Genomic DNA, 14,924 nt, shown 5'->3' with positions numbered 1-14,924 from the left:
GCATACCACAAGCCACCCCGACTCTCACCTCTGACCTTAAAGGCGAATTCAAACTCCAAGTGCTCCCAGAGCCCAACCCAGTGGTACTACAATCTTTTCATTTTCAAAAACCTCAATCCATTGAGCTAGCTGGCTTTTCACTCTTCAATCATCACCTTACATCACTACCAGACAACGCCTTTTCCCCTTTCCTTCACCAACATCTCTGTGCCATCACTGCGGGACAACAATCTCCTGCCAATGTGCTATGTCCTATTTACAACCTCCTTCTGATGTCATCAACCACTATGCATGCAAAACATATGGGTGCACTCTTAAACCACCACAATTTTCAAAATACCCCAGCATTCCACTTTTGGTACCCGACCTAAATACTCTATGGCCGACTTGCTGCTTTATTCATATTCACGGCGGATATTCTCCTAAAGTGCCCTCTCAGACATAGGATAACCTTCTCATCTTTGTTTTTTACGCCTTTTGTTTGTTTCTGTAGTATTCAACAAGGTACCACCATCTGTAACCTAAGCTAACACCTGGCAGCAAGGATCATCCCATAAAGACCAAATCATAGCTCTTCCCCCACATTTATGTACAACAATGTCCTCCCGCCTGTATTTCTCACATTGCTGGGTTCATACTTACACTCTGTGGATCCACCTAAGCCCTCGGACACCATCACTCCCACAATCTGCCACTCCGCCTTCTGGTCTGCTGGGTGTCTCACAGGCAGTGGGCAGGAATTTCCCTAAGGGGGCTCCTGACGACTTCTCAGTTGATGCGTGATTAACAATACAGTCCTCGTGGGTCGCAACACATCCCTTCAGGCGCGTTGTGGGAAAAAACAGTATGTCACCAGGAGTATTGGCGAAATGTTCTTTGCTATCACTGTAGTGGAGGGGTGGAAAAGCCCCATTATAAAAGCAAGAGGTTTGGTTCAGGGGAAATCCCCTTGCACAAGATACGGAAAAGTCCTGAAATGTGACAAAACCACTGCTTTATTAACAAGATATAATAAAACAGGGATAATAATGGACATCTCAGGATTTCCAATGCTCTAGACTGGTTACAGGCCTGTCAACATTTTATAAAGGGTTATGATGTCAAAAATGACAAGCTATTCTACAAAACCTAAGGAAGACGGAGGTTGGTTAGTGGCGTAAACTACATATTGCATCTATATGGGGTAAGTGTTCTGATTGGTTACACATTATCTGGTGGCTCCACCTACGACCACCTCCTAAATGTTGTAAATAAAGTCATGTCAGGTTAGTGCATTATAAGGGGTCAATGCAACAAAGCATGAACTGGTGCGGGAGGTAAGTAGGGATTGGTCAGTGAGGGTCTTCTCAGCCTTGATTCCTTGGAAGGTTACCAGCCCATGAGCAACAATTCAAGGAGATGAGAACAGTCCCAAAGCTGCTGTTTGTACCAATAAGGTTAACATCTCTGATCCTGTAGGCCTTGAGTTTGGACATTAAGCTTTCAACCTAGTATTGTCTGTCCTAAAATGTATGGAAGCAACGGTTTCTGTCTGGCTTTAAGGAATGGGCTTTGTCTTTCAGTCTCAGATCACGTGTGTAGAGACCACAGGCTTGAATTTCCTGCTCAACACTTACAAGGATTTTTGGCCTTTATACATGCAGGTGTCGTACCTTCCCTGTCCTCTGGAGGATTGTTCGATCTACCTTTTGGTCACGTTCAGTGTGATGTGGTGTGCCTCTGTCCTTCCAGCAACATTTGTTTCTCTATTATTCTAAGAAGACTGTTTCTTAAGTCTGCCATTGTCTGTACCTTCAGGTGCCGAGGTGAAACACTCCCTTCCTTGCCAGCCATGGCAAAAATATGTACACCAGCTTCATGAGCAGTCAGTCTATGTTTTCCTGCTGAATCAGTGAGTCGGGCTTCTCCCTGCATCTTCAAGCCTTCGCAGTTCTTTTCTTCCACATCAATGTGGCTGCATCTTCCATTTTGATTCTTATGACTACTTATGTTAACTGCGTTCTACAGTGTGCAAGCCTCATGTTAATTCTCGTCTGTCTTGCGTTCCAGCATAGCAAATGAGTATGTGTCCTCTATCCTAGTGGGTCAAAGTATGTTCTTCGTGTCTATGTGCATTGTGGCCTATTGTCCATTTACCTTTGTCATAGATGAGTATATGCTTTGTGTCTAACGCATCTACATTTTGGTCCTAGCCGTAACATCATTGGCTCACTGCACGATCACAGTCAGTCCAGTTGCTCGATCATCTGCAAGTTCATCTCCACTATGATCTCATCAGGGTAGGGTCTGTATGGTTGTCTGAGTGAATAGCGTTCCTCGCATCTGCAGTACAGTGGTGATGGGGAGGAGAGGGCTCGGAATGATGTGCAACTTCCATTTTGGTAATGTCGAGATGAGGGAGAGACCGGCGCAACGAGGGCCACATTCATCTGCCTCTCTTCAATATACATTCATATCTTCTTTCATGGTCTGAATAGCGCCCAGCCAGGTTCAAGTTGGCAAGCTGACATGACGGTATACAACAAAATGATGTGGTTGACAAGCAGCATTGACTTGTGGCTTGAAGAAGCTTGGGACAGGCAGGTGATGTCGGGTTGGCATAACTAGAAGGCTCAGAAATCTGAGATTCAGATTAGGTGGAGAGTTGGCTCTACTAAATCCAACAAATCAGTGCAGTCTGACAAGCAGCAATGGATAGTTGCTTTAAGAGGCTTGGAACAGGTGGAGATGTTTGGGTCAGTGTAGTCTGAATGCACTCAAAGTGGCTCAAACTTTAGAGAATGCAGCTCAAAGGCATTCAGAGCTCTCGAGGTGGCTCAAAGTGGCTCAAGCTGGCATAAAGACACAAAGGAAGCTTCTTTTGGTCCTTGAAATGCTGTAGGCTCGTTCACAGGGCCTCTGAGGAAAGAGGAGCCTGAATTCTGGTCTTCCCATGTAGAAAGGTTGACAGGGACAATTGCAAGGCTGCCGCTTACAGAGTCCTGGGCACGGTTCAAATGTCCTCCTGAATGAGTTAGGGGAACAGTGGACACTTTCCTTGGAGGTCCTTGTATTCACCCAATGGATGGAAACTTTAGACAGCCTCTACCCCAACAAGTTTCCAGTGAAATACTCTTCAAGTGACTCCTAGAGGGTTCCAAGATGATTTTTCAAGAATGTTATTAAAGATACGTCCCCAAAGGTATCTCAAAGATTCATTAAAGGGGCCTCACCCTCTTATATTGTCACTTTGCCACAGCGGATTGGTCTGTTCCAAGCCTTCTCTAAGGGCACACTCCTTGCCTTTGTAACAAGGGTTATTCCTTGTGTTAGATCCTAGAGGGGTCTTGTCTGCAGAAAGGTTGGGGGAGGAGGGGTCATGAAGGAACTGGGAAGATGGTTAGCCAAAATGGCTGTCCCTTTCCCCATTAGGTAAATCATCTTCCAGCTACACTGTCCTTCCCCTTATGCACTGCCTGACTCCATGGGCGTAATTATAGGGAGGGTCAGGAGGGTTTTGTCCCCCAACCTTTGTGGAATGCCTTTTTGTGCCCCCCCCCATATTTTGGCAGGAGGGCTGGGAGGCCACATTGTGACTGCAGGCCGTGGGCTGAGCTGAGTTTTATTTTTTGCTTGTGGGTGTGTGCAGCGACGAGGCGGCCAAGCCGGTTTCTTCAGTGTAGGTTTTTTTTCCAGATAGTATCACACTATACGATGTTTCATTGGCTGTTTGTCAGCCAATGAAATTCGTTATGGTGTGTGTGTGTGGGGATGATGACAAGCACGCTGCTGCATGCATCATGCGCATGTGTGGTAACCTTCTGGAGTGTTCTGTGGAGGCGTCCCTCAGGCACGTGCGTAGAGTTTCCCCCACGTTGACGGTCGGTGTGAGCCTTCTACCTTGCGGGCACCCAAACAAACAGAACGAAGATTAAATCAATCACACAGCAGCTAAGAGTTTCTCACCCTGTTTTATTGAAGCCTGTTTTTATTTATGTGCCCTATCCCATATTTCTAAGGTGCCTTCTGCCCATGTCTCCCCTCTCCCTCAAGTGTTGCTCGCTTTCTCCCTGTCGCCCTCTGTCTCAGCTTGTTTTTCCACAACGTTGATGGATTGGACATTGGAGGGCCCTGTTTGTATATGACAAACATGACAATGTTCTGGCTCACACGCACAACAATTTGGCATGCTTGCTGTTACAGTGGGATAGAACTACCCTTTGCTTAGTGATACAGTGTGAAAGGAAAGATGCCTTTATCTCAGCAGCATACTTTATTCCATGCAATGCCACTGTGTGATTGTAGGATATCATTATCTTGGGATGATGATCTTGATTCTTTCAGTGCTGTGCAAGAGAAGGATAACGGAGTCTGGAGCGGTTCCTTTTCTGTTGTAGCAATACATTGCGATGTGAGAGAAATGCTTCCTTTCCAAAAATGGAGAAAACGACCACTCCATATTTTCTGTCTCTCCTTCCACCGCTCCGAGCATGACTTCATCATCACACAATAACTGTATTCCGCCGCAAATCCGCGTGAGCCAAAATACTGCATTGTTCTACCTCTTCTGTGAAAAACCGCCACTGAGAGGCCCCTAGCATATTTCTCCTTGAAAACAGCCACAACAGTGCACCCAGATAAGAAATCATTGTATACATTTGGTTAACAAAAGCATCTGGATGACATCTGAATTAGTTCTTTTCCACTCGTGATATGTTTCAAATAATTCAGTAGTGTGCCGAATTTAATGTGTGGGGATTACACAACCAACAACAAAAGAAACACGATAAGGCCAATTCATGAGAATGCGTGAGAACAGGATGTGAGTGGTAAAATGTCCCGCCCACATTCTGCTCTCTACTATCCCTACACATAAACCAGCGGATCACAACAGGGTTTTGTGTGCCTTAACACACTGCGGGCAGAAGAGGCCAACAACCAGCCCGTCCAATGCATTGCAAAGTGTCAGACACATTCCTGACACTCAGCTAGTTACATACTGGGTAATTAAACTCACAAGGGCTCAGGGAGCACGTTTTTACTGACCAGCCTTGACAAATCCATCACTGTGAATACAGTTTTCACATTTGTACCTTAATGTAGTGGTGACATTTAAAATGTAAAAGTCAAAAACACGTGTTCAGAGAATGAGTGTTTCTATCTGAAGATTTGCACTGATGACACGCTCCCCTGCACACGGCACACCACTGGCAGTATTGCTCTTTCCCCAAGCATGCTGTGTAATTGTGGGGTGGGAGGTATGGGAAACAGTTCAGAGCAAGGCAACTGCTGCAGCCTGCCCCTTGCCATAGATTCTGCATGTGGGGATGAATCTGCTCACACAGATCCGACAGTGCAGGCAGATTCCTTTCAGTGGATCGGCACACTTTCAGCATGCAGGGATTGTGTCATTTGTGTGGGCAAATAGCACTCGTACGTGAACAAAATACTTTGAGAAAATGTGTAAATCCAATACATTACTATAAAGAAGAGGCCCAGGGTGCAGAGGCCTAGTGGGCAATCTCCAGAGTTCCCTATAGGCCACTCCACCCCTTCCAGCAGGGCTTTGCAGGCTGTAGGTAATTCCCCACTCCCATCCTGTTTCTTTTAAGCCACTTATTTGGCATCCCTTTAAGCTGGTCAGATAGCACAGAGAGCTAAGCGCTCACCCTTGATATCTGTGTGCATCCTGCTGTGGCAGGTTCGAATCCCGGCAGGATCAACTCAGCCTTTTATCCTTTCAAGGTCTACAAGTTAAGTACCACTCTGTGGGATAATAATGTCTTCTAGTGTTTCAGCGCTCCGGGAGCTATGGGTGTGTAGCGCTATATAAGCAATGCGTTACAGTTATCATGTCAGGTGCACATGTGTAATGATTAGTGGGAACAGTCCATTTCTCTGGCACTTTACAGCTCACTCGGAAGGGCCTGTTACAGCATAAAACTTGCTTTTAAACCTATCAATAGAATGGTCTGCACTGTGTGCGATTGGTTGCCATAAAAACAACGTGTTCACCTTTGTTGCACGACTGCACTTTTTATTGACGTCCTGCCTAACTGGGAAGATCGCTTGGGAGCAAGGTGCCCACCTTTGGAAAGGGATGATTTTGTACAACATGGGTTCGAGCGCTTAGATGCTAGGAGAAGAGCTTCATAAATTACTAATTATATTTAAAAAAAAAGATAGATTGCAGTATTAAACCATGACTAAAATACTTTTCTTGTGAGGTTTGAAATAATCAGCCAGTCTTGGCTGTTAGGCTCACATCATATGCATTCTGGTCATTGTAGGCACAATGTTATAATGTCCAAAACTAGAAATTTACAGGAAGGCTAAATGGCACACACTCAAGAACATAGGACTTAAGAGCGATAACAGTATGTTAGGTGTGAAAAGTGTGTAGTGCTTTATCTATACTACTAGCTTAAGAGGGCTTTCCCATTTGTAGTTTGGACTATTGGGTGTCGCTTGCTCCACCTATAAGTCGAAGCTATTGGATTGGAGTACAGCTAGGGAGGAATTACTTAATTGGAGCAGTAAACACGCTACTGGTGTAGTAAAAATGTCTTACCAGGCCTGCCTTCAGACACTCGATTTATAAGCACTCTGTGTGTCCTTCACTGGAGCCCTGTTAAAAACAAGCATTGTGCATAAGTTTGAAGCTTTTGCCAGGCACTGCTATTAGATGCCCAGGTGTTCGAGCCATTTTGCACCTGCTACCAACAAAGGGTCGTTAATACCACTACGGCGGTGCCTGGCAAGGGCCTTTCCCATGCCTACACAAAAGGCCAAACTGTTGGCATTGCCAATGCTTGCTTAAAAGGTTGCTGGAAAGACCCTCTTTACACCGTTGCTAATGCCCCTGGAGTATCTCTTGCTCAGAAGTCGTGGTGTAGAGACGGCATACCGGCACAGAGGTCAGCTTCCATTGAAAGGAATAAGCAGGAATGTGTCCTGTCTGGGATTCCTTTTCGTGAGAAAGAAGGACTCTTGGAGGCTAAGTGGTGGCAATCTGCATCCTCAAGCATATGGGTGGTGAATGGAATTTCCTAGCTCCTTGCTTTTGGATATAAGAGGGGGCAAAATGAGTATCAAACAGGGAAAAGGAGTGCTTTCACAAATGTGCATGGGTTCTGCTTTAGACTGAGAGTGGTTTCCCACACTGGCAGCTTGGCACTGGGCATGGGCGTCCGGTTTCATAGCACAGTACCCTACGCTACATAGAGCCACCTGGCCAGTGCTTCACAGCATCAGGCTGCCCCCTGACCTTGCTGCAGTGATGCCCCAGACAGACAATGGCGGGCCACATTAGAAGCATTATGATTGAAACTCCTCTGAGATCACCAAGTATACCGGACTACCTGCTCCCGTTCCCAAACCCTGACTTTACCAGCCATCCGTGGACATATGTCTTGCCTGCCGGCTGCCCTTCTTGTTTTATGATGGAGAAAATAAAGCTACAATCACACTTCCTTTGCTTAACATGTTTTTATAATGATACATATTTTAGAAGGTTGGTTTGTTATGCGATTTGTGTATATTTTAATGTAATCTTTAAAAAGAAATATATAATGTTAGGCCTGGGATGACACTGCTTTAAAACATATCAGTATTCACTGGAGATGGTTAGAGATGTCGTTAAGTGCCTAAATTGCAGTCTCAGATCAAATCCCGGCTTCACCTCTTACCCAAAGTGCCTGAGCCTGGGATTGTAGTGCTGGGTTTGCAGTATGGGGCATGTTCTAGAGTTTCACCCTTAGTGCTGTATTATCTGCAAACTACCTTGGAAAGAGAATACATAATGAGTGAGGTGGGGAGTGTTCTATTTCAGTAATACTGCTGCATACTGATGTTTGTACTGAGTGGTAATGGCCAGAAGAAAAGGGCATTATAGTTATTAGCATCGCGTGGTGGAGTAATAGATGGAACAAATGGGACTCTGAAAGCTTGCAACCGGTGGGTCCTGTTTATGTGACAACATGGAGAGTAGGCCACCATGCATTTGGGAGCCAAGGTCCCAAGTGGATTCCCTCTTCCATTTCCAGGGCGGAGCGAGTGGGTGTTGGGGGGATTGGAAAGGGGCAGCTATGGGATGGAAGAGTCCATGCCAGAGCCCCTTTTGGGGTGGCCACAGTGGAGGGAAAGCCAATTTGGAATCTCCCATTCGGCGAGAGGGTGATTTAGGCGCAGCTGCTATTTATCGCACTTGCACCAAATGGGCGCATAACTCTGACATATATAACACGCATTGGCAATGCCAACAGTTTGGGCTTTTGTGTCAGCAAGGGCACTTGCCAGGCACACACGTGGTGGTATTAATTGATGGTAACAGGTGCAAAATGGTGCAAGTACCTGGGCATCTAACAGCAATGCCTGGCAAATTACTAATACTTATTCACAAACCAAAATTGCTGACTTTGCTAATGTTTGTTTTGAGTGAAAAGTTAGATGGTAAGGTTTCAACGAAGCAAGCTCAAAGAGTTTTCTGTTATGCCCAAATCTTGCCCGTAAATCTCATAGCTTGAGTCTTTCATTTTAGGAATTTCAGAAACACTACATTATAAACCACTGATAGGTTCCTCTCAGGTGTAAGCACTTGGTATTTGTGGTATGGCTCTGCACACATTGCGAACAAAACCACCTCTTTTTTTAAATAAACCAGCATCTTTACAGATCGTGTGCACAAGTTCCAGCACACGTCTCTCCCACCAGCTTATATTCATACAGTCCCACTCACAACCATCAGACTCTGGCATGTTAGGCAGAAAACCAGTCAGGACGGGTACTCTACAAATCCCCTAGGGGTAACATAACATGATTGGTTAAACCACTGGCTATGTGCAATGTTGTAGCATCGAAGCACATTTAGGTTGAAGGACCGCTCAACCAACATACGCTATGTGCGCACAAAACCTGTGTCTGGGTGCTTCCTCTGCTAATCATCTTTGATTTGCAGAGCGCACAGTGCAGATTGCAAACCCTCCTGCTGCCTCAGAGCCTACACTTCTCAGAAAAAAACAATACATCTGACATAAATAACTATTGAGACCTTAGGGTCAGTGCGGTGAATACCTTGCACTCACAGAAGTATAATGACATTTATAAATACTATGATTATATAAATGGAGAGTGTCCCACATCAGGCAGTTCTGCACATTTCAGGCAACCACGCTTTGCATTCTGGAACTTGTAGTTTTGCTTATCACCATTATATTTACAAAACAAGCGTTAGTGAACCTGAGTTAGAAAAACAATATTGTAATTTGTTGTCGCTGAATATGCTTGTGGGCAGGCCCCGCTGTGTGTGCATCCACAAGCGTGCATGGTATCCTACATGCACGCAGCATTGAGAAGGGCATGGGGGCAGTGGGGTTGAGTTGCGAGGAAGGGAACCATTGAGTTGAATGTCTTCCTTCGAGACCACTCATCCATTCTCTTGTGATGCTGCATTCTGGGACTGGCGAATGAGCATACCACCACACACTGTAGCCTTTTCATATCTAATGTGTTTCGCAATAAAACAGCACAACATAAGTGCTGCTGTACCAACATCAGCGTTTTCCCATGTTCAGGAGTGCAAATGCTTTCCCCCGTTACTAACGAAATCCCTAAGAATGCCAGTTAGGCCCATTCAGGCTGACAATGAAGGCTGACATTCTGTCACTCGGAGACCCCCGTTTGTGCACCAACCTGCTGATGGGAGCTAATTAATATAGTGACTACGGGAACTTAACAGAGGGACAGGCCAGGGGAGTTATTTACTCGAGGAACGACTCGAGCAAATGATCACACAATCTCGAGATAAAGTTCCTTCAATTGCGACGTTCAGCGTCTTGCTTACCTGACACAGTCAATCGACATCGATCTTGTGGCTTGCCAAGGCCTCATGCAGCCCGGGCCAGCTGCCTGCAGCCTGCCCTGCTGATCTGCCTGCGCTGCCAATGTGTGCACTGTGGGCGCAGCCTGGGCTGCAGCAGGGCACGTGCGATTCCAATCCGGTGGCCAGCCCAGGAGGCCGTGCGCAGGGGCGGGTCCAGCCCAGCTGCTGGGAAGAAAATAACAAATGATGGTGCCTCTGCAGGGCACGTGCGGTTACAATCTGGTGCCCAGCACAGGGGGCCCTGCGCAGGCACGGGCCCAGCCCAGCTGCTGGGAAGAAAATAAAATGACGGTGCCTCTGTCTCGGTCAGTGGTGGCAGCCAATTCAAGGCAAACCATCCAGGCGGAGCCAATGAAAATCAAACGATGTGTAACACATGTATCCTTCTGCTCAAAAAGAGGCCCTACAGGCCAGAGGCCTAGCGGGGGATGTCCGTTTGGGGAAGTCCAGCCCTGAGAGTACCCCAAAACTTCTTTGGTAGGCTAACTCGTGGCAAGCTTACAGAGTCCCCAACTCCGAAGACTAACTTTGCACTGTAGTCTCTCTTCCAAGCCTGTCTAAATGGATGTTAGAAAATATATTCTAATGTTTAAAATGCCTATTCGGATTTGGCAGGTGCTTCATAATGGCTCAAGCAAAATATCAAATATAATGGAAAAGTAATGTGCTGTTATTCTGGGAAAATGGAATATGTGTGTTTACCACATAGCTATAGACAACCGCCTGAAATCTTTTGACTAGATTTAGAAGGAGTTTGGTCTACCTTTAAGTGACCATAAGTCACATGAAAAACTCCAGGGGCCTCAAATTCAAGATCCGTATAAATTACGTGGCGGGAGCCTGTTACATATGCACTTAGGTGCCAACAGATCCACTCCATGTCATTTCCATCATGTGCACCTTAGAGTGCAGAAGGGAGGTGTAAAGTGGAGGCAAAATCGCCTTCATGCCTCCGTTTTGCACTTCACAGGCAGGCAGCATTTACAATGGATTTCCGTAGAATCTACCTGCTTTTTGCTAGTGTAAAATTAGCCAAATTCGACATGAATTTACAGCATTTATGCCAGCATTAACATGTCATGCTCGCATAAATGCTGGAGAATTTGTATGGCGGAGACGATGAATTATCAATACAATATAGAGAACTCTAGGGAATAACTGTGTGCCTATATATTGATAGACTGTTAAATTCAAATGAAGGAAAAATACATGAATCTTGTAAATGTAGCATAACATATAAATAATGTTTAATTTGCCTCCCAAAGGATACATAGTTTCCTAAAGTATCAACACTGACAATTACACAATTATTGAGATATCTTGTGGGCATGCATGTGTTTTGCACAACCTTTACTCAGTTGTCATAGGGCATGATGCATGCTTCTTCGGGGCCACTCACTTATACATCAGTTAAATAAAACATCCTTTATAGTAAATGTGCATTATCAATTTGCAAAAATTATTTTTGTAAAAAAAAAGTAAAAGAAAAAAGAAAACAGAAGAAATCAATAACAAAATGTTTGTACTTGTATTTATTGTTTTATATAGCACCTTAATCCAAGGCGCTTTACAATGTACAACAAAATATACAATAAACATGGAACAGTAGAAGCAATAACGGTAAACATGAGTCAAACCAGAAAATCAGCATGTAGAACAATTTACATATGAGAAAGAAGAGGAGAGGGGGGTGGAGCAAGAAGAAGGGGGAGAGAGAGTACTGAGTAAAGTGAGCAGTAGGAAGAAGGGATATTTAGAAGAGAAGGGGAAGATAAAGAGAACACAGAGAAGGGTACAAGAAAGAGGGAAAGAAGGGTGAGAGGCGGAAGGAAATCAGGGAGGGGAATGAAGAAGAAGAGATTTCAGTGAGGAGCGGAAGGAAGAATGGGAAGGGGAGGAACAGATAGAGAAAGGTAGGGAGTTCCAGTGTAAGGGGGCAAGAAGCTGAAAGGAACGGAACCGAGAAGAGGCACAAGGGGGTGGGGGAAATGAAAGTAAGAAGAGATCGGCAGAACAAAGGGAAAGAGAGGGGGTGTAAAATGAGAGAAGAGAGGAGAGGTAAGGAGGAGCAAGGTCGTGAAGAGATTTAAAGACTAGACAAAGGATGTGAAATTTAAGTTGGGAATGGAAAGGAAGCCATCCTAGATAAGAGAGTGAGTTGGAAATGGAGTCATGAGGAGAGAGAAGACAGAGGGTGTGGATGGCAGAGTGATAAAGGGATTTGAGGGGGGCAAGGTGGGATGCGGGGAGACCAAAGAAGAGAGAAGAAAAATAGAAAAGATGAGAAAAGATGAGGGAGGAGATAAAAAGTTTGGTAGCATGGAAGGTGAGAGATGAACAAACTTTACGGATGTTAAAAAGATGATAGGCACATGCCCAAGAGGTGAGGGAGATATGATGAGTAAAGGAGAGGGAAGAGTCAAAATAAATTCCAAGATTATGAGCATGGTTGGAAACAGGGAGACTAGAAGGGGGAAATTGAATAGAAGGAGGTGAATAGGGAGGAGGAAGTGTGTTAGATGGAAAGAACAAGACTTCAGTCTTGTCAGTGTTAAGAGAGAGATAGTGAGATGACATCCAATTTCTAATGGCAGTAAGACAGGAAGAGACATTGAGATGTAAGTCACAGGTGAAGGAATAAAAGGAGAGGAACAGTTGGGTGTCATCGGCATAGAAATGATGAGAAATCCCAAAGGAGGAGATGATAGGAGCTAGGAGTGAAGTGTAAAGAGAAAATAAGAAGGGACAGAGGACAGAGCCTTGCGGAACACCGTATTCGAGAGGGAAGGTGGAAGAGGTTCGTCCGCCGCAAGAAGCGGTGAAAGAGCGGTGTGAGAGGTAAGAAGAGAGCCAGTTAAGAACAGAGCCTTTGAAACCGAGGGAGGAAAGAGTATTGAGAAGTAAAGGGTGATCGACAGTGTCGAAAGCAGCAGAAAGGTCAAGGAGGATAAGGATTGAGGATTGCTTGGAATAGTGAGCAGTAAAGAGAGCGTTAAGGGCATAGGTAAGAGCGGACTCAGTAGAGCTAAAGTATGTTAGAGCACCACACGTAATTTATGAACATCATTAAACCATATGCATTTGGTTCCAGTAAAGCAAGAGTACACAAAAACAAACATTAATGTATATGCATATCCTAATAATGTACTCATTAGTTTCTCTGAATATCTATTAAATTCCATTCCTATTATTATATCCTACAACGTACAGAAATGTACAATGGCTTATGTAGCCTTTCACAAGCTATAGGGCATTTGTTTGAGAAGATTGTCACATTAAGTGTCAGTTTATTGTAATCTTTAGATATTGATTCAATTGTGTGTATACATATCATTTTATAGTTGACCCTAAATGTCATACTAAATCTACATGCCACTCACACATAAGTAGAGCCCCACTTCACTTTTCTGTCGAGCTGTATGTAGATTTATACATTTCACCAGAACCTGACTGTACTGGGAGTTTATTATAACAGTAACAACAGTTAACAGAATGTATGCATATGATTTTGCATTTATGATTATTATCAATGGAAGTGTCTCAGTTCCATCTTCTATGATTATTATAATTAACTGATTTTTGTTAATTAATTATGTGTATTGACTACAAAGGGTGTTTTATTTAATTAACATATAACTGAATGGGCCCTGAGGAAGCATGCACCTTATCCTATGGCAATTGGGTACAAGTAGTGCAAAACATATGTATGCTAATAAGGGATAAAAATGTGTGTAATTCTTAGTGTTTTTACCTTAATCTACTACATATCGTTTGGCAGGCAGATTAAAGATGTACACTTGCCCGCTTAGGAACAGAAAATAAAAGGTTGGGCACAATAGCCTCGTACTTACATCGCTGCCCAAATAGTTTGTGAGAAGTACACTTTAAGAGTTTTAGGTTTCACATTTTGCCGATTTAAGAAATACCTGCTCGTAGAGGAATCATTCAACAGGAAGAGTCCTTCTGTAGGCACTGTGGTGTTCAGTCAGTTTGTGAGTCATGGAACCACATGTTGTTGTACTGTCTGGCACTCTTGATCTTCAGAATGTTACAGTTGGGACAGTTTGTGTATTCCCGGGATCCTATTGACAATGATCTCTTTGGGAAAGGTTGGTTCGTCTACATAATACAAAGATAGTGTTATCAGTGTAGGGTTTTATGAACTGTCTTAAAGTGTATCCAAAACCTGAATAAGAGATGAACTGAGTCATTCTGGAAGGACTTTTAAGATTGTTAATTTATAAAAGAATTACCACATTTACAAGATTAGTTTATTTTTCCTTCTTTCGAATTGAACAGTCTATCAAGAAATAAGTGCACAGATATCCCCTAGTGTTCTCTATATGGTTAAAAAAAAAATGTGGATTTGTGCCTAGACAACGTCTACTTGGAGCATTTGTGATGCAATCACTGTTTTGCCCTTTGAACCTGAATAAGGGGGCCTCATTAAGACTTGTTTCGAGCAGTACTTAATGTTATTGAACTATGCTGGGACTGTGCACAAGACAGAAGTTCCCAGGTTTCCTGTATCTCTCGCTATTCCCTCTGAGCTCTATGGTTTGTGCTATTCCCTCTGAGCTCTATGGTTTGGCAACCTCCTCAATTGGTTTGCCTCTCACACACCCTGTGCACCCTCTTATCTCCGCTCCTTTCACGTTTTGCCCCCTCTACTGTAGACTCCCTTCCCCCTGACATCACACACATCTCCATTCTTCACTCATTCTAAACAGCCCTTAACCCCACTATCTTCAAGGAGCACCGACCCTCTGAAGCACCACTCCCTTGATCGGACTCGTCTTGCCACCACTGCCCTAACTTTCCCCCACCCTGTTACATCCCCCCATGACGTCAGAGTTCCTGTCTTGCTCTGTATTTGTCCCTTGTTTATGTCCTGCTTCGACTCCTATCATCACCTGGTCACCAACCAATTAACCATAAGGCGCCTGACTCAAGAAATGCTCAGTCTTGTGGTTTATAACTCTATACATGCAGAGGGCAACAGAGGTTCGACACCCTTATTAAAAACAAAATATGGTATTCGAAAGCACAGTTTTTGCTGTTTTGG

This window comes from Ambystoma mexicanum, chromosome 12 (assembly GCF_040938575.1).
Source record: "Ambystoma mexicanum isolate Mex_15411 chromosome 12, UKY_AmexF1_1, whole genome shotgun sequence".
Lineage (NCBI taxonomy): Eukaryota > Metazoa > Chordata > Amphibia > Caudata > Ambystomatidae > Ambystoma > Ambystoma mexicanum.
This window is presented reverse-complemented; position numbering follows the sequence as displayed.